The sequence below is a fragment of the Pristiophorus japonicus genome, chromosome 9 (assembly GCF_044704955.1).
Source record: "Pristiophorus japonicus isolate sPriJap1 chromosome 9, sPriJap1.hap1, whole genome shotgun sequence".
NCBI classification, from domain to species: Eukaryota; Metazoa; Chordata; class Chondrichthyes; family Pristiophoridae; genus Pristiophorus; species Pristiophorus japonicus.
Window position 1 is genome coordinate 184278979 of NC_091985.1, and position 19931 is coordinate 184298909.

The window sequence follows — 19931 nt, forward strand, 5'->3', positions numbered from 1 at the left end:
GCGTCACTACGCGTTTACGTCACTGCACGTTTACGTACTGCGCGTCTACGTCACTGCGCGTTCGCTTTACTGCGCGTTCGCTTCCCTGCACGTTCGCTTCGGCCCTTCTCCTCTCGGCCGCACGCTCGCGCCGCTGCGCGTCTCGTGTTGTCTGTGTGTTTGCGCCGCTGCGCATTCGCGTCGGCCCTACCTTCCGAGTTGCTGCGGGGTTTTTTTTAAAAATTCAATCAGAGCCTAGACGGGCCAAGTGATATACAAGGTCGACGTCGTACCTGAGTTGAACACCTATCCTTTATTTAAATCCCCATTTTATTCCCTGTGAGCCTAATTTTCTAATTTTGATTTCTTATGAGCCTTAATTTATTTCTTTCAGTTTCCAAATTTCCCTATCCTTTCGCGTTACTGCGCAGTTTAAATTCAATCAGTCAATGAAAGCCCTAATTTAATGGAGTTTTTCTGCCAATTGGACAGGAGTGATTTTTTTTTTTACTGCAGTGGAATTTTTTTTCATAATTTAAAATCTCAGAACATTTTTTTTTTAGCACCTATTTAGTACGTTACTTTTTTTTGTATAACTAGAGAGAAGTCTGGCACGTAGGCTGTGGACTGCTTTTCGTTATCTCAATTGTTCCAGCCTCAAGGTCGTGTTATTTAATATAATTTTTTTTAAAAATCCTTTTGAATCCATCTCAGTTGTTTTGCTGTGCCTTCTCTGAATGTTTTCTTTCAACAAGTTTTTCTTTTTTTTTAAAACCACCGGGACCATGTAATTTTTTCTTTTTTTTTCAACAAACCTATCCTTTGTGCATTTCCTGGCTCCGTAACTTATCATCCGAATATACGTAATTCAATAAGGTTCACACTCTTAAACTTCTCACATACAGGACAACACTACGAAGGGTTAAAACAAACTTTCATTCTGTTTGAGATAAAACAAACCACAACTCCCCGGCTTTTTTTTTTTACAGTAAAAATCACAGAAGCATTTCTCATTTAAACAGACATTCACAAGAGTCACTTTTCTTTCCTATTAATTTTTGGATCCATGATTGATCATCCATCCCTATCTAGCTCTAACTATCTTTCCAAGTCGCCGCTTGGTTTGCGTCATCGCGCAATTTCCCTATCTCTATCCCTATTCTAAGTTTGAAAGGTATTCACCAGATTGTCTTGGATCTCGTTCAGACACGACCTGAGAACCAGTGTGTGGCTAAACTTTCCTCAGACTTTTGAAACCGGGGGAAACTGGAGCAGTATTGAAATCATACTCACTCCAGTGGCCACTTTCCCCTCGTCTCGTCCAAGGCTAGTCTGGCTCTTAATTCGCAAGTTTTCGGCAGTCGTCCGTTGAGATCCCACTTCTGACACCAAATGTAAATTCCTGGATTCTTTTACCTCAATCTGGTTCAGTAAAATTACTGAGTCGAATACCTCTTGTGCTTTGAACAAAGCAATCTTTATTACCGGCCAGTAAGACCTATTAGACAGAAGATATACTCTCTGGATAGAGCGTACACACTCCCTACGGATAGGTGAAGTTACATCGTAAAGCGTTAACAGTTATACAGTTTTGAAATCAGATAACAAAATACAAATGGATTGACAGTCTAACTCAGCCACTCATTAGTCAATCTATATGAGATGTTCTTCTTGAAAACTCAAGTATTGCCTCTAAATGTTTCAATCTAGTGGTGTGACTATTTCATGTTACAATTAGATGTCATTGGCAGGAGTAGTGACTTGAAACCTTGAGACAGACTGTTAGCTATGCTGATGTGGCACTATTTGCAATCTGACATTCTCCCAGCTATTCTTCCATGGCTTATACATTTTCATATATCCCGTTTACTTTACTGTCCTTAATTCCATATATTCCGTTCAGATATCCACACTATGAGGCTGCAGAGCGACTTGGATAGGTGAGGTGAGTGGGCAAATGCATGGCAGATGAAGTATAATGTGGATAAATGTGAGGTTATCCACTTCGGTGGTAAAAACAGAGAGACAGACTATTATCTGAATGGTGACAGATTAGGAAAAGGGGAGGTGCAAAGAGACCTGGGTGTCATGGTACATCAGTCATTGAAGGTTGGCATGCAGGTACAGCAGGCGGTTAAGAAAGCAAATGGCATGTTGGCCTTCATAGCGAGGGGATTTAAGTACAGGGGCAGGGAGGTGTTGCTACAATTGGACAGGGCCTTGGTGAGGCCACACCTGGAGTATTGTGTACAGTTTTGGTCTCCTAACCTGAGAAAGGACATTCTTGCTATTGAGGGAGTGCAGCGAAGGTTCACCAGACTGATTCCCGGGATAGCGGGACTGACCTATCAAGAAAGACTGGATCAACTGGGCTTGTAATCACTGGAGTTCAGAAGAATGAGAGGGGATCTCATAGAAACGTTTAAAATCCTGATGGGTTTAGACAGGTTAGATGCAGGAAGAATGTTCCCAATGTTGGGGAAGTCCAGAACCAGGGGTCACAGTCTAAGGATAAGGGGTAAGCCATTTAGGACCGAGATGAGGAGAAGCTTCTTCACCCAGAGTGGTGAACCTGTGGAATTCCCTTCCACAGAAAGTTGTTGAGGCCAATTCGCTGAATGTATTCAAAAAGGAGTTGGATGAAGTCCTTACTACTCGGGGGATCAAGGGGTATGGCGAGAAAGCAGGAATGGGGTACTGAAGTTGCATGTTCAGCCATGAACTCATTGAATGGCGGTACAGGCTAGAAGGGCCGAATGGCCTACTCCTGCACCTATTTTCTATGTTTCTATTCCCATGCCGAGGGTATTGCTACACAAGACGGGAGAGGCAACATTTGGGGACACTGATTTCCCGCCAATTCCCATTCCCTTTCTTTCTGGTGGATAATGGAGGGGCCCTGTGTGAAATGTGCAAGTCAGTAAGAATTGTCAGCAAGCTCTTTCTAATTGGAGATTTTATTCAGTAGAATCTTTCACACACAAGTGTAGATTTTGAACCAAAGATCAATTTAGAATTAAAGTAAAAGTTCATAATTTTATTCCAAATTGAATTTCTGTTGTGAGTCGCTGAATTAAGGGGAAAGATAACACACAGCGTTTCATAAATGGACACTGCAGCCTCAAGAACAAAATCAGCAATATATCCAGCATATTAAAGTCCAGCCCAGATATAGGGTTATTAACATCAGCAGAAACAAACCACAACTATCAGAATGAACATGGTTCAGTCGGGATGTGATTAACAGCAGCAATAACAGCACATTCCAACCCCTGCAGTCACTTGTGAACTCGCTGGTGTTTCAGCAGGTGGGATGACCGAGTGAATCCCTTCCCACACTCAGAGCAGGGGAACGGCCTCTCCCCAGTGTGAACTCGCTGGTGAGCTACAAGGTTGGATGAATGAGCGAATTCCTTCCCACACTCAGAGCAGGTGAACGGCCTCTCCCCAGTGTGACTGTGTCGATGAATTTCCAGCTCAGATGGTTTTCTGAATCCCTTCGCAGTCACATTTCCATGGTTTCTCCGTGGTGCGGGTATCCTTGTGACTCTCCATGGTTGGACGATCAGTTGAAGCCTCGCCCACACACAGAACACATTTACAGTTTCTCCCCACTGTGAATGGTGCGATGTTTATTCAGGCTGTGTAACTGGTTAAAGCTCTTTCCAGTCAGTGCACTGGAACACTCACTTGGGTGTGTGTGCGCCTCGGTGCTTTTCCAGTCACACTGATGTTTGAAATCTTTTCCCACAGACAGAACAGGCAAACATTTCTCCTTCCACTTTCAAAGGCCGATGATATTCACGTCCTGATGAATGGATTGACTCCGTCAGATCTTGACGTGTTGTTTGGTTTGTGTTTCCTGTCTGAAAATCTCCCCTTCGAATACGCTGTAAAAGGAGATAACAAAACTCATCACTGTCAGTACAAGACAGAAATTCAGGATAGACACATCTAGTTTCCATGGAACATTCTTTCCTCTCTTGTTCTTCCAAAGCTGTAAATCCCTGTCCCACACATTGTCCCTCCTGCTGTGCTGAAATCCAAATCCATCGCACATTTCTAAACTGTTTCTCCTCCACTCCTAGTTTTCACCACCAATTCTGGCTGGGTTCAGTTCTACACTCACTGGTTCCCCTCCCTCTCCTCCCCTGAAGGTGCTGACTCTGGCTGGGTTCAGTTCTGCATTCACTGGTTCCCCTCCCCTGAAGGTGCTGACTCTGGCTGGGTTCAGTTCTACACTCACTGGTTCCCCTCCCTCTCCTCCCCTGAAGGTGCTGACTCTGGCTGGGTTCAGTTCTACACTGACTGGTTCCCCTCCCCTGAAGGTGCTGACTCTGGCTGGGTTCAGTTCTACACTCACTGGTTCCCCTCCCCTGAATGTACTGACTCTGGCTGGAGTCAGTTCTACACTCACTGGTTCCCCTCCTTCTCCTCCTCTGAAGGTTTTTTTCTCTCTGTTAAGTTAGTACTTAGTCTTTAAATAAAGGTTAGTTAAATCAGCTGATTGCTGAATAGTGGTTGGGTGTGTTTTTCTAAGGTTTAGAGTTTAGTTCTACTTGATAGTTCCGAGTGTAACTAGAGGGATGGCAGGATAGCCCAGTCCCGTGGATTGCACATCCTGTGGCATGTGGGAAATCCTGGATGCTTCGTGCTGTCGGGAGGACCACGTGTGCAGGAGGTGTCTTCAGCTGCACCAAGTCGAGCTGTGTGTTTTGGAGCTTGAGCAGCGTCTGGAATCACTGTGGTGCGTCCGTGAGACTGAGAGCTTGTGGATAGCACGTTTCTAGAGGTGCTCACCCCGCAGCTTTAGAGTGTGCAGGCAGAGAGGGAGTGGGTGACCACCGGACAGAAGAGGAGGACCAGGCAGGTAGTGCAGGAGTCCCGAGTCCATCTCACTCGCCAACCGGTTCTCTGTTCTGAGTCCCGGTGAGGGCGATGGTGGCTCTGGGGAGTGCAGCCAGAGCCAAGTCCACGGCACCACGGGTGGCTCAGCTGCACAGGGGGGAGGAAGAAGAATGGAAGAGCTATAGTGGTAGGGAATACAATAGTCAGGGGAGCAGACTGGTATTTCTGCGGCCGCAGACGTGACTCCAGGATGGTATGTTTGCCTCCCAGGTACCAGGTCCAGGATGTCACCGAGCGACTCCAGGGCATTCTGGGGGGAAGAGGGTGAATAGCCAGAGGTTGTGGTCCATATCGGGACCAATGACATAGGTAGAAAGAGGGATGAGGTCCTGCAGGCAGAGTTTAGGGAGCTAGGAGCAGGACCTCAAAGGTAGTTATCTCCGGATTACTCCCGGTGCCACCAGCTAGTGCGTACAGAAATAGGAGGCTCGAGCAGATAAATGCGTAACTGGAGAGATGGTGCATGCAGGAGGGCTTTAGTTTCCTGAGGCATTGCGACCGCTTCTGGGGGAGGTGGGACCTGTACAGGCCAGATGGCTTGCACCTCAACAGCGCCGGTACCAATATCCTCGCTGGGGGGAGGGGGCGGATGGTATGCTCGTACGTAGGAACATAAGAAATAGGAGCAGGAGTAGGCCATACGGCCCCTCGAGCCTGCTCTGCCATTGATTACAATCTTGGCTGATTCGATCGTGGACTCAGGTCCACTTCCCTGCCCGCTCTCCATAACCCCTTATTCCCGTGTCATTTAATAAACTGTCTATTTCTGTCTTGAATTTTTTCAATGTCTCAGCTTCCACAGCTCTCTGAGGCAGTGAATTCCACAGATCAACAACCCTCAGAGAAAAAAATTCTCATCTCAGTTTTAAATTGGTGGCCCCTTATTCTAATATTATGCCCCCTAGTTCTAGTCTCCCCTATCAGTGGATCCTCTCTGCATGCACTTGTCAAGCCCCCTCATAATCTTATACTTTTCAATAAGATCACCTCTCATTCTTCTGAATTCCAATGAGTAGAGGCCCAACCTACTCAGCCTTTCCTCATAAGTCAACCCTCTCATCTCTGGAATCAACCTTGTGAATCTTCTCTGAACTGCCTCCAAAGCAAGTATATCCTTTCGTAAATATGGAAACCAAAACTGCACGCAGTATTCCAGGTGTGGCCTCACCAATACCCTGTGCAACTGTGGCAAGACTTCCCTGCTTTTATACTCCATCCCCTTTGCAATGAAGGCCAAGATTCCATTGGCTTTCCTGATCACTTGCTGTACCTGCATATTAACCTTTTGTGTTTCATACACATGTATCCCCAGGTCCTGCTGTACTGCAGCACTTTGCAATCCCCCAACACTGTGAACTTTTATCTTATGCAGTAACCGTTTATGTGGTACATTGTCAAATGCCTTCTGGAAGTCCAAATGCACCACATCCACTGGTTCCCCTTTATCCACCCTGTTCGTTACATCCTCAAAGAATTCCAGCAAATTTGTCAAACATGACTTCCCCTTCATAAATCCATGCTGATTTTACCTGACCGAATTTTTCTTTTCCAAATTTCCTGCTACTACTTCTTTAATAATGGACCCCAACATTTTCCCAACCACAGATGTTAGGCTAACTGGTCTATAGTTTACTGCTTTTTGTCTGCCTCCTTTTTTTAAATAGGGGCGTTACATTGGCAGTTTTCCAATCTGTTGGAACCTCTCCAGAATCCAGGGAATTTTGGTAAATTACAACCAATGCATCCACTATCCCTGCCGCTACTTTTATTAAGACCCTGGGATGCAAGCCATCAGTTCCAGGGGATTTATCCGCCTTTAGTCCCATTATCTTACTGAGTACCACCTCCTCAGTGATTGTGATTGTGTTAAGTTCCTTCCCCCGCTGTAGCCCCTTGACTATCCACTGTTGGAATATTATTAGTGTCCTCTACCGTAAAGACTGATACAAAATATTTGTTCAGAGTTTCTGCCATCTCCATGTTCCCCATTACTAACTCCCCAGTCTCGTCCTCTAAGGGACCAACATTTACTCTCGTCAATCTTTTCCTTTTTATATACCGATAGAAACTCTTGCTATCTGTTTTTATATTTTGTGCTAGTTTACTTTCATAGTTATCTTCCCTTTCTTGATCATTTTTTAATTCATTCTTTGTAAGCTTTTAGAAGCTTCCCAAACCTCTGTCCTCCAACTAGTTTTGGCCACATTGTATGTCCTTGTTTTTAAATTGGATACTGTCCTTTATTTCTTACGACCTTTCCTCCTCACTGGAATATATTTTTCTTGAGAGTTGTGAAATATCTCCTTAAATGTACACATTGTTAAGCTGGGAGTGTCCTGACCAGGTGACCCTCAGTCGATTTCAGTTATAGAAACATAGAAAATAGGTGCAGGAGTAGGCCATTCGGCCCTTCGAGCCTGCACCGCCATTCAATAAGATCATGGCTGATCATTCCTTCAGTACCCCGTTCCTGCTTTCTCTCCATACCCCTTGATCCCCTTAACCGTAAGAGCCATATCTAACTCCCTCTTGAATATATCCAATGAACTGGCATCAACAACTCTCTGCGGCAGGGAATTCCACAGGTTAACAACTCTCTGAGTGAAGAAGTTTCTCTTAAATGGCCTACCCCTTATCCTAAGACTATGTCCCCTGGTTCTGAACTTCCCCGGGAACATCGGGAACATTCTTCCCGCATCTAACCTGTCCAGTCTCGTCAGAATCTTTTATGTTCATCAACCATCCTGCACTTTGATCTATTTTCCCAGTCCACTTCAGCCAACTCATCCCTCATTCCTTTGAAGTCTCCTTTATTTAAGCTGAGTACACTGGTTGAAATCCAACTTTCTCACCCTCCATCTGAATTTGAAATTCAACCATGCTATGGGCTTTCATTCCAAGGGTATCCTTTACTGGGAGATTGTTTATTAATCCTGTCTCATTACACAGAACCAGATCCAAAATAGCCTGCCCGCTGTTTGGTTCAGTTACATACTGCTCAAGTAATCTGTCCCTTATGCACCCTATGAAATCTAGGAGGATGAGACCGGGGAATTAGCATTGGCTGTAATTTACCAAAATTCCCTGGATTCTGGGGAGGTCCCAGCAGGTTGGAAAACTGCAAATGTAATGCCTCTATTTAAAAAAGGAGGCAGACAAAAAGCAGGAAACTATAGACCAGTTAGCCTAACATCTGTGGTTGGGAAGATGTTTGAGTCCATTATTAAAGAAGTAGTAGCAGGACATTTGGAAAAGCATAATTTGGTCAGGCAGGGTCACCATCGATTTATGAAAGGGAAGTCATGTTTGACAAATTTGCTGAAATTCTTTGAGGATGTAACGAACAGGGTGGATAAAAGGGAACCAGTGGATGTGATGTATTTGGACTTCCAGAAAGCATTGACAATGTGCCACATAAAAGGTTACCCTACAAGATAAAATATCGCCGGATTGGGGAGTAATATATTAGCATGGATAGAGGATTGCCTAACTAACAGAAAAACGGGATAAATGGTTCATTCTCGGGTTGGCAATCAGTACCTAGTGGGGTGCCGCAGGGATCAGTGCTGGGACCCCAACTATTTACAATCTATATTAACGACTTGGAAGAAGGGACTGAGTGTAACGTAGCCAAGTTTGTCGACGATGCAAAGATGGGAGAAAAATCAATGTGTGAGGAGGACACAAAAAACCTGCAAAGGACACAGACAGGCTAAGTGAGTGGGCACACATTTGGCAGATGGGGTCTAATATTGGAAAGTATGAGGTTTGGCAGAAATAAATCAAAGAGCAAGTTATTATTTGAATGGACAAAAATTGCAAAGTGCTGCAGTACAGTGGGAGCTGGGGGTACTTGTGCATGAAACACAAAAGGTTAGTATGCAGGTACAGCAATTGATCAGGAACGCCAATGGAATTTTGGCATTTATTGCAAAGGGGATTGAGTATAAATGCAGGGAAGTCTTGCTACAGTTATACAGGGTATTAGTGAGGCCACACCTGGAATACTGCGTAAAGATTTTGGTTTCCATATTTATGAAAGGATATACTTGCTTTGGAGGCAGTTCAGAGAAGGTTCACTAGGTTCATTGCGGAGATGAGGGGTTGACTTATGAGGAAAGGTTGAGGAGGTTGGGCCTCTACTCATTGCAATTCAGAAGAATGAGAGGTGATCTTAACGAAACGTGTAAGATTAGGAGGGGTCTTGAGAAGGCCGTTGCAGAATGTTCCACTGATGGGGGACACTAGAACTAGGGAGCATAAACTTAGAATAAGGAGCCACCCAATTAAAACTGAGATGAGGAGGAATTTCTCCTCTCGGAGGGTTGTAAATCTGTGGAATTCGCTGCCTCAGAGAGCTGTGGAAGTTGGGTCATTGAATAAATTTAAGACCGAGCTAGACAGCTTCTTAACCGATAAGGGATTAAGTGGTTATGGGGATTGGGCAGGGAAGTTGACCCGAGTCCATGATCGGATCAGCCATGATCGTATTAAATGGTGGAGCAGGCTCGAGGGGCCGTATGGACTATTCCTGCTGCTATTATATTATTTTGTTCCCCTCCCTCTCTTTCCCTTAAGTGCTGATTCTAGCTGGATTCAGTTCCACTCACTGGTTCCCCTCTCCCCCGCTGAAGATGCTGACTCTGTTTGAGTTCAGTTCTATACTCACTGGTTCCCCTCCCCTGAAGGTGCTGACTCTGGCTGGGTTCAGTTCTACACTCACTGGTTCCCCTCCCCAGAAGGTACTGACTCTGGCTGGGTTCAGTTCTACACTCACTGGTTCCTCTCCCCTGAAGGTGCTGACTCTGGCTGAGTTCAGTTCCTGTACCAAGATGGCTACTGTTAGGCTGGGCCTGTGACCGGGAGAAAGCCCCGAAGTTGCAACCGCCGATATTCCGGTCATTATTCCGGGCCTGCGGTGGGCACCGGCTGTTTATGAAGCCTCACCGGCTCCCCGCTGGTCCATTACTCCGCTCCGTCCCGCTGAAAAGGACAATTCTGTGGAGCCTGTCCAAAACATGTCGCCTCCGCCATTACACGCACCGCGCATGCTCCAAACACAGCCAGGACCCGCGCCTGCGCACTGAGCTCCTGTAGTCTGGGTGCAGCACATTCTCCCCCGCGAGGCATGCTGGGTACATAAGACCAGGAGAAATAGGAGCAGGAGTGGGCCACCCGGACCCCCGAGCCTGCTCCCCATTCAATAAGATTTGATGGGACAGTGTAGAAACATAGAAAATAGGAACAGGAGTAGGCCATTCGGCCCTTCGAGCCTGCACCACCAGTCAATAACATCATGGCTGATCATTCCCTCAGTACCTGCTTTCCTGCTTTCTCTCCATACCCTTGATCCCCTTAGCCGTAAGGGCCATATCTAACTCCCTCTTGAATATATCCAATGAACTGTAGAGGGAGCTTTACTCTGTATCTTACCCCATGCTGTATCTGTTCTGCAGTGTTTGATGGGACAGCGTACAGGGAGATTAACTCTGTATCTAACCAATGCAGTACCTAACCTGGGAGTGTTTGGGACAGGCTAGAGGGAGATTTAATCTTTATGTTACCCGTGCTGTAACTGCCCTGAGAACGTCCGGTGAGACAGCGTAGAGGGATCTTTACTCTGCATCTAACCTGTGTTGCACCTGCCCTGGGAATACTTGATGGGACAGTGTCGAGGGAGCTTTACTCTGTATCGAACCTGTGCTGTACCTGCCCTGGGAGTGTTTGATGGGACAATATTGATGAGGCTTTACTCTGTATCTAACCCGTGCTGTACCTGCCCTGGGAGTATTTGACGGTAGTGTAGCTGGAGCTTTACTTTGTATCGGGATAAATGGGTAATTTTTCTGTTGGCAAACAGTAACTAGAGGGGTGCCATAAGCCTCGGTGCTCGGTCCTCAACTATTTACAATCTATATTAATGACTTGGATGAAGGGACCAAGTGTAATCTAGCAAAGCTTGCTGATGATACAAAGATGGGTGGGAAAGAAAATTGTGAAGAGGCCACAAAAATCTGCAAAGGGATATAGACAGGCTAAGTGAGTGGGCAAACATTTGGCAGATGGAGTATAATGTGGGAAAATGTGAGGTTATCCACTGCGGCAGAAAAAATAGAAACACAAATTATAATTTAAATGGAGAAAAATTGCAAAGTGCTGTAGTAGAGTCACACCTTGGGGTCCTTGTGTATGAAACATAAAAAGTTAGTCTGCAGGTACAGCAAGTAATCAGGAAGGCAAATGGAATGTTGGCCTTTATTGCAAAGGGGATGGAGTATAAAACCCGGGAAGTCCTGCTACAACTGTACAGGATATTGGTGAGCCACACCTAGAGTACTGCATACAGTTTTGGTCTCCGTATTTAAAGAATGATATACTTGCATTGGAGGTTGTTCAGAGAAGGATCACTCGGTTGATTCCGGAGATGAGGTGGTTGACTTATGAAGATAGGTTGAGTAGATTGGGCTTATACCTATTGGAGTAGAGAAGAATGAGAGGTGATCTTATCGAAACATATAAGATAATGAGGGGGCTCGACAAGGTGAATGCAGAGAGGATATTTGCACTCATATGGAAAACTAAAACTAGGGGACATAGTCTCAGAATAAGAGGCGTCCCATTTAAAACTGAGACGAGATGGAATTTCTTCTCTGATGGTTGTAAATCTGTGGGATTTCTGCCCCAGAGAGCTGTGGAGGCTGAGCCATTGAATATATTAAAGGCAGAGATAGACAGAGTTTTGAACGATAAAGGAATAGTGTTCTGGGGAGCAGGCAAGAAAGTGGAGCTGAGCACTAGATCAATCAGCCATGATCTTATTAAATGGTGGAGCAGTCTTGAGGGGCCAAGTGGCCTACTCCTGCTCCTATTTCTTATATTATAATCTACCCTGTGCTGTACTTGCCCTGGGATTGCTTGTTGGGACAGTGTAGAGAGAGCTTTACTCTGTATCTAACCTGTGCTGTACCTGCCCTGGGAGTGTTTCATGGGACAGTGTAGAGGGAGCTTTACTCTGTATCTAACCCCATGCTGTACCTGCCCTGGGAGTGTTTGATGGGACAGTGTAGAGGAAGCTTTACGCTATAGTTAACCTGTGCTATACCTGCCCTGGGAGTGTTTGATGGGGCAGTGTAGATGGAGTTTTACTTTGTATCTGAGTCGGGATAAATGGGTCATTTTCTATTGGCAAACAGTGACTAGTGGGGTGCCACAGGGATTGGTGCTGGGTCCTCAATCTACATTAATGTCCTGGATGAAGGGATCAAGTGTAATGCAGCCAAGTTTGCCGATGATACAAAGATGGGTGGGAAAGCAAATTGTGAGGACACAAAATATCTGCAAAGGGATATAGACAGGTTAAGTGACTGGCCAAAATTTTGGCAGATGGTGTACAATGTGGGAAAATGTGTGGTCATCCAACTTGGCAGAAAAAATAGAAAAGCAAATTATAATTTAAATGGAGAAAAATTGCAAAGTGCTACAGTACAGTGGGACCTGGGGGTCCTTTTACATGAAACACAAAGTTAGTATGCAGGTACGGCAATAATCAGCAAGGCAAATGCAATGTTGGCCTTTATTGCAAGGGGGATAGAGTATAAAAGCAGAGAAGTTCTGCGACAACTGTACAAGATATTAGTGAGGCCACACCTGGAGTACTGCATACAGCTTTGGTCTCTGTATTTAAGGAAGGATTTACTTGCATTGGAGGCTGTTCAGAGAAGGTTCATTAGCTTGATTCCGGAGATGAGGTGGTTGACTTATGAAGATAGGTTGAGTAGGTTGGACTTATACCTACTGGAGTAGAGAAGAATGAGAGGTGATCTTATCGAAACAGATAAGATAATGAGGGGGCTCGACAAGGTGGATGCAGAGAGGATATTTCCATTCATCGGGGAAACCAAAATGAGGGGACAGAGTCTCAGAATAAAAGACTGATCGTTTAAAACTGAGATGAGGAGGAATTTCTTCAGAGGATTGTAAATCTGTGGAATTCTCTGCCCCAGAGAGCTGTGGAGGCTGGTTCATTGAATAAATTTAAGGCGGAGATAGACAAATTTTTGAGCGATGAGGGAATAAAGGGTTATGGGGAGCGGGCAGGGAAGTGGAGCTGAATACATGATCCAATCAGCCGTGATCTTATTAAATGGCTCGAGGGGTCAAGTAGCCTACTCCTGCCTTTGGAATGTCTGGTGGGAAAATGTTGAGGGAGTTTACTCGGTATCTAAGCAAGGCAAGTATATCCTTCCTCAGATTAGGAGACCAAAACTGTGCACAGTACTCCAGGTGTGGTCTCACCAAGGCCCTGTACAATTGTAGAATGAAGTTAGAGAGAGAATTACACTGTATCTAAATTATGCTGTACCTGCCCTAGGAGTGTTTATTTGGACAATGTAGAGGGAGCTTTACTTAGTATCTAACCAATGCAGTACCTGCCCTGGGAGTGTTTGATGGGACAGTGTAGAGGGAGCTTTACTCTGTATTTAACCCATGCTGTACCTGCCCTGGGAGAGTTTGATGGGACAGTGCAGAGGGAGTTTTATTCTGTATCTAACCCTGTGCTGTACCTGCCCTGGGAGTGTTTGATGGGACAGTGTAGAGAGAGCTTTACTCTGTATCTAACCCATGCTGTACCTGCCCTGGGAGTGTTTGATGGGACAGTGTAGAGGGAGCTTTACTCTGTATTTAACCCATGCTGTACCTGCCCTGGGAGAGTTTGATGGGACAGTGCAGAGGGAGTTTTATTCTGTATCTAACCCTGTGCTGTACCTGCCCTGGGAGTGTTTGATGGGACAGTGTAGAGAGAGCTTTACTCTGTATCTAACCCATGCTGTACCTGCCCTGAGAGAGTTTGATGGGACAGTGTAGAGGGAGCTTTACTCTGTATCTAACCCGTGTATAACTGCCCTGGGAGTGTTTGGGATATTGTAGACTGAGATTTACTCTATCAACCCTGGCAGTGTTTGGGACAGGATGGAGTGAGATTTACTCTGTATCAAACCCGTGCAGTACCGGTAGTCCTGACATCAGTAGTAGGGAAAATGCTAAAATCTATTATTCAGCACATAGTAACAGGTCACTTCGGAACTAATAACAGGATTGGGAAGAATGAACATGGATTTATGAAAGGGAAATTGTTCTTGGCATGGTAGTAACTAGTAGGATAGATCAGAAGGAATCACTGGATGTGGTTTATTTAGATTTACAGCAGGAATTCGATGAGGTGCCACACGAGATTATTAAACAAAATTAGGGCTCATGGGATTGGGCGTTATATACCAGCAAGGATTAAGAATTGGTTAACAGACAGAAAATAGAGAGTAGGAATAAACGGGTCATTTTCAGGTTGGCAGGCTGTAACTGGTGGGGTGCTGCGAGGATCGGTGCTTGGGCCCCAGCTATTCACAATCTATATCAATAATTTGGATGAGGGGACCAAATGTAATATCTTGAAGTTTGCTGAGGATACAAAGCTAATTGGGAATGTAAGTTGTGAGGAGGATAAAAAGATGTTTCAAGGGGATATATACAGGCTCAATGAGTGGGCAGGAACATGGCAAATGGAATATTGTGTGAAGAAATGTTAAGTTATACACATGGTAGAAATAGAAAGGCAGAGTATTTTTTTTAAATGGTGAGATATTGGGAAATGTTGGTGTTCAGAGGGACCTAGGTGTCCTTGTACACAAATCACTGAAAGTTAACATGCAGGTACAGCAAGCAATTAAGAAAGCAAATGTTATGTTGGTCTTTATTACAAGAGGATTTGAGTATAAGACTAAAGACGTCTTACTGCAATTATACAGGGCCCTGGTGAGACCACACCTGGGGTACTGTGCACAGTTTTGGTCTCCTTACCTAAGGAAAGATAAACTTGCTATAGAGGGAGTGCAACGAAGGTTCACCAGACTGATTCCTGGGATGGGGGGATTGTCCTATGAGAGATTGAGTAGACCAGGCCTATATTCTCGAGTATTTAGAATGAGAGGTGAGAGGCGACGCCCACATCCCATGAACAAATCTAAAAAGAGATGTGAGGTGTTTAAATTTGATCAAGGACACCAGTCAAATTATTAGACACTCCCTGTCCTTCAGGACCTGTGTCCAGGGTTTATCTTTGGGTTAAATGTTGTGCTCATTGAGCTGAGCAGCTCGTACCAGCATCAACCACTCTCCAGTCAGGCACTGCACGGGTTCGATACAGAGTGAACCCATCGGTCGCTCCCCGACACAGATACTGAGGGACATGGAGTGTCCAGGACACTGACATTTCTCATTCAATAAGGTATAAATTGATCCTGTACCTCTCCCCATTAATCCTGGGCAACACACGGCTCGAATCCTGCTCCTGTTTCCCTTCCTGTAACAGCACTGAGCTCAACCCAGCCCATAATGAGCAGGGCCCTGGGAGGGTGGTTGCTCGGCACTGTAGTGATGTCATAAAGCAGGGCCATTCAGCCCAGCTGGTCCTCTCCTTGTCCCTTTAAAGGTGGAGAGCTGGGACATCCTGTCTCAACACACATCCCCCTGTTCATACTGAGAATCCCCGGGGAAGGCCCAAAGTGTGTAACACAACCCAGGGGGAAAGAGGAGGAGAGCTGGTGCAGTGTGGGAGATGAGAGAGGAGTCTGCTCATTCCCAGGGGCAGATCAGACAAAGTGCTTTGAGTGGTGGGTCCAGCAGTGAAACTGAAATGAAACCAAAGGGAATAAATAAAGATCCAATCCAAGGGAACAAGCAACGGGTCATTGGGCAGAAATCACAACCGGCCCAGAATTATTCAATGGGCGAGCATCGATTGCTTATTTGGGAAGTTCTATACTTCAACCATCCATTGAGTGAAGAAGTGTTCCCTAACATCTCTCCTGAATGGCCTGGCTCTGATTTTAAGGTTATGTCCCCTCGTCCTAGACACCCACCGCAGCAGAATCAATTTCTCTCTATCTACCCTAGCAATTGCTTTCAAATTCACACTAAATTCCCACAGACGAGGTGGAGTATGGGTTAGATACAGAGTAAAGTTCCATCTACACTGCTGCAGGGCAAACTTCGGTGTCCGTCCCGAATGCGCTGCTGGCAGCTTATCAATTAAAATTCAGCAGCAGTACGATCTGCCACTGCACTGACAACTTTCCACCCGCAGCTCCTGATCAGTTTCAGGTTAAAACTCCCTCTAAACTGTCCCATCAAGCAGTCCCAGGGCAGGGGCAGCACAAATTAGATAAACAGTAAATCTGTGTCAGGAAACTGTACCCCACTGAGAGTCAGTGCCAGGGGAAACTGTACCCCAGTGAGTGTCAGTGCCAGAGGAAAGTGTACCCCAGTGAGAGTCAGTGCCAGAGGAAACTGTACCCCAGTGAGAGTCAGTGCCAGAGGAAACTGTATTCCAGTGAGAGTCAGTGCCAGAGGAAACTACCCCAGTGAGAGTCAGTGCCAGAGGAAACTGTATTCCAGTGATAATCCGTGCCAGAGGAAACTGCCCCAGTGAGAGTCAGTGCCAGAGGAAACTGTATTCCAGTGAGAATCAGTGCCAGAGGAATCATGCAGCAGAGCCTGGTCTCCAATCATCTTGGGTTCCCCTTGCCATTGGACCAAGACCTTTTCTCTGCCAAGCCCGTGTGGTAGCTAATGTGCAAGAGCCACCTCACGTTAAAAGAATTCACGCTATTAGCAATACATAACAATCCTCTTCCTCTGCAGTTATCAATCGATTGCAATTCCCCATGCCTGCAGTTTCATTATATTACAATTCGAAATATCTTCAGTTATCAGCAACAAATTGCATTTATAACGCGCCTTAAACGTAGTAAAATGTCCCAAGGTACTTCACAGGACCGTTAGCAAACAAAATTTGACACCCACTCACGTCAGGAAATATTAGCACAGGTGACTAAAAGCTTGTTCAAAAGGGTAGGTATTAAGGAGTATTATAAAGATCGAGAGGTTTAGGGAGGGAATTCCAGAGCTTATGGCCTCGGCAGCTGAAGGTACAGCCACCAATATTGGTGGGATGAAAATTGGGGCTGCTCATAGGCCAGAATTGAAGGAATGCAAAGATCTCTGAGGGTTGTAGGGCTGGAGGAGATTACAGCAATAGGGAGGGGCAAGATCCTGAACTGATTTCAAAACAAGGATGAGAATTTTGAAAGCGAGGCATTGATGGACCAGGAGCCAATGTAGTTCAGCGAGCTCAGGGGTGATGGGTGAACAGAAATTGTTACAAATTGGGATGAGAGGGCTGAGGACAGATTGAGTAGAATAGGCCGATATTCTCTGGAGTTTAGAAGAACGGAAGGTGATATCATTGAAACATATCAAATTCTTAGAGGAATTGACAAGGGCTGGATAGTCTAGAGTTAGAGGTCCTAGTATTAGGATAAGAGATCGGCCATTTAAGACTATGAGGAGGAGCTATTTCATCATTCAAAGTTGTGAATCTTTTAAAATTCTCTATCGAATACAGATCGTACTGAATGGCGGAGCAGATGGGAGGGGCCGTATGGCCTACTCCTGCTGCTGCTACTTGTGTTCTTGAGTAAGGATACGGGCAGGAGTGTTTTAGAAACATAGAAATTTACAGCACAGAAGGAGGCCATTTCGGACCATCGTGTCCACGTTGGCCGACAAAGAGCCACACGGCCCTTGGTCAGCAGCCCTAAAGTTACATATAAACCTTTGAATAATGAACAATGGCGGAAAGGTAAATAGCACCAGCCGAACCAGTCCGCCTCACACAACTGCGACACCCCTTGCACCAAAACATTCTACACTTCACCCCAACCAGAGCCATGTGATGTCCTGGGAGAGGCAAAAACCAGGTAAAAACCCAGGCCAATTTAGGGAAACAAAATCTGGGAAAATTTCTCTCCTACCCATCCAGGCAATCGAAACTAGTCCAGGTCACTCTGGCCGTATTCGATTCACTGCAGCACTTACCATTATATCTGCGCCGGCCAACAAGAGGTGATCTAGTCTAATCCCAATTACCAGCTCTTGGTCCGTAACCCTGCAGGTTATGGCACTTTAAGTGCCTATGCAACCATCTCTTAAAAGTGGTGAGGGTTTCTGTATCCACCACTCTTCCAGGCAGTGAGTTCTAGATCCCCACAACCCTCTGCGTAAAGAAGTCCCCCACCCCCTCAAATCCCCTCGAAACCTTCCACCAACCACCTTAAAACTATGCCCCCTAAGTTTAAGCTTAAGTTTACAGAGAGTGCGAGGTGCGAGGCCGATCAGAGGCATGGATGAGGGTTTGAGCAGATGAGCTGAGGAAGGGGTAGAGACCAGCGATATTATGGAGGTGGAAGTAAGCGTACTCAGTGATTGAGGGAATATGGGTTCAGCAGTTCATCTCGGGGTCAAGTACGACGCCAATCAATAAACTGCAACTCTCAATATCTGTGTTTCAGTATATTAGAATACTACATATCTCTAGTGATCAATGCTTCAATATTAGTAGTTATCAATATAAATAGTTATCAATATATTTTCTTATAATTCTAAATGTTGATGAATGAATAATTGATTCTATGGGTGATAGGCCGTGCTGGTCTTTCAGATGGGTCTGTGCATCGTGATCAGTGAATTGTCTCTGAGCTTCCGCTTCAATCTTTCCATTGGCTTTCTCACCAGATGGGAAATATTTGAACATTGAGATCTGATGGTGTCAGTGTGAGTGCAGCCGCACCTAATGTACAGAGACCGGTCCATCTGCTGGGCTCTGCCTCAAACTGGAGTCACCTCTTAGATCAAAGCCCTTTACTCTAAAACACACACAAGATTCACTGTGACTGTGTTTAGAGACAGAAACTGATCTCACTTCACATCCCATTACACGGCCTCATGCTGGATAATTGTGCTCGGTGGTCAGACTCTCCCAGTCTCATTTCCTGGCTTACTGTGTAACCTGTGTGTACTGTCCACAGGACCGGTGTGTATCTGAGTAAATGGCACTTTCTCTTACCTTCCTCCCCAGTCGATCTATTGAAGCACTTTCAATCGGAAGGGGCTCACTGGTTGGTGCTCTCACAATCCTGCGCTGGTTCACCTGCTGTTGTTCCTCAGTCCACAATCCCTGTTTCCTTCCAGCTGTGGAACTCTCTCAGTCACTCTGCCATTCACCAGGGGGAGAGCTAATTATGACAGGGCAGAAAATGAGAAGAATATTAATGTTGTGAAATGGAATGGAGTGTAAAGTGTTTTCCCAACATTTCAGCAAAGTACATGTCCAGTATTTCTGTTTGATTTTATCCTTTTCCTCAGATCTCTGTCCCGCCCTTCTGGGCTTACAGAAAATCACCAGAATTCTCCCCGCGTTACACACTGTCTGATCTCACTGGGCCCCCGGGTTACACACTGTCTGATCTCACTGGGCCCCAGGGTTACACACTGTCTGATCTCACTGGGCCCCAGGGTTACACACTGTCTGATTTAACTGGGCCCACCCCCGGGTTACACACTGTCTGAGAGGGAGGGGGAGAGGGGGAGGTAGAGATATAATCTCCCCCCCCCCTCAGCCCCCACGACAGTTTCCCTCAACCGCCCATCACTTGCCGCCATTTTGCAGTTCCTTCACCAACAGTCAACATCCGGGGATCCGAGACATGCGCTGAGCGCGCTCTGCGAGTGGACATGTTCCGTCGCTGCTATTGGGTGAAAGCAGCTGATTGACAGCTGTTCCCACCAATCCACGCCCGGCACAGCTCCAAAAGCGCCCCGCTCCCAGTCACGTGGCTCCTGATTTGAATCCTGGCGCGCCCTTCAACCGCCCCAGCGCGTGTAGAGTCCGTAACCCAGCAACGCGAGCTTTGTGACGTCGGTAACTTGGCAACGCAGTCTGTGTGACGTCAAGTAAGCTGGCATCAGGAGCGGGCTGTGTGTGTGATATATGTCTGTGTACGGGCTGTGTGTGTGATATATGTCTGTGTACGGGCTGTGTGTGTGTGATATATGTCTGTGTACAGGCTGTGTGTGTGATATATGTCTGTGTCCGGGCTGTGTGTGTGTTTGGGAGATGTCTGTACCTGTGTGTGTGTGTGATTATGTGT

At 45.8% G+C, this 19931-nt stretch overlaps 1 long non-coding RNA gene across 1 annotated transcript; it reads right to left on the bottom strand.

Moving 5' to 3' along the window:
* Nucleotides 1-747: 747 nt before the first annotated feature.
* LOC139273371 (uncharacterized) lies at nucleotides 748-19452 on the bottom strand. The gene is made up of 3 exons (XR_011595089.1): nucleotides 18848-19452; nucleotides 11269-11359; nucleotides 748-3869 (listed from the first exon to the last, which is right to left on the bottom strand). It is a non-coding gene; the product is annotated as an uncharacterized lncRNA (long non-coding RNA).
* Nucleotides 19453-19931: the final 479 nt, after the last annotated feature.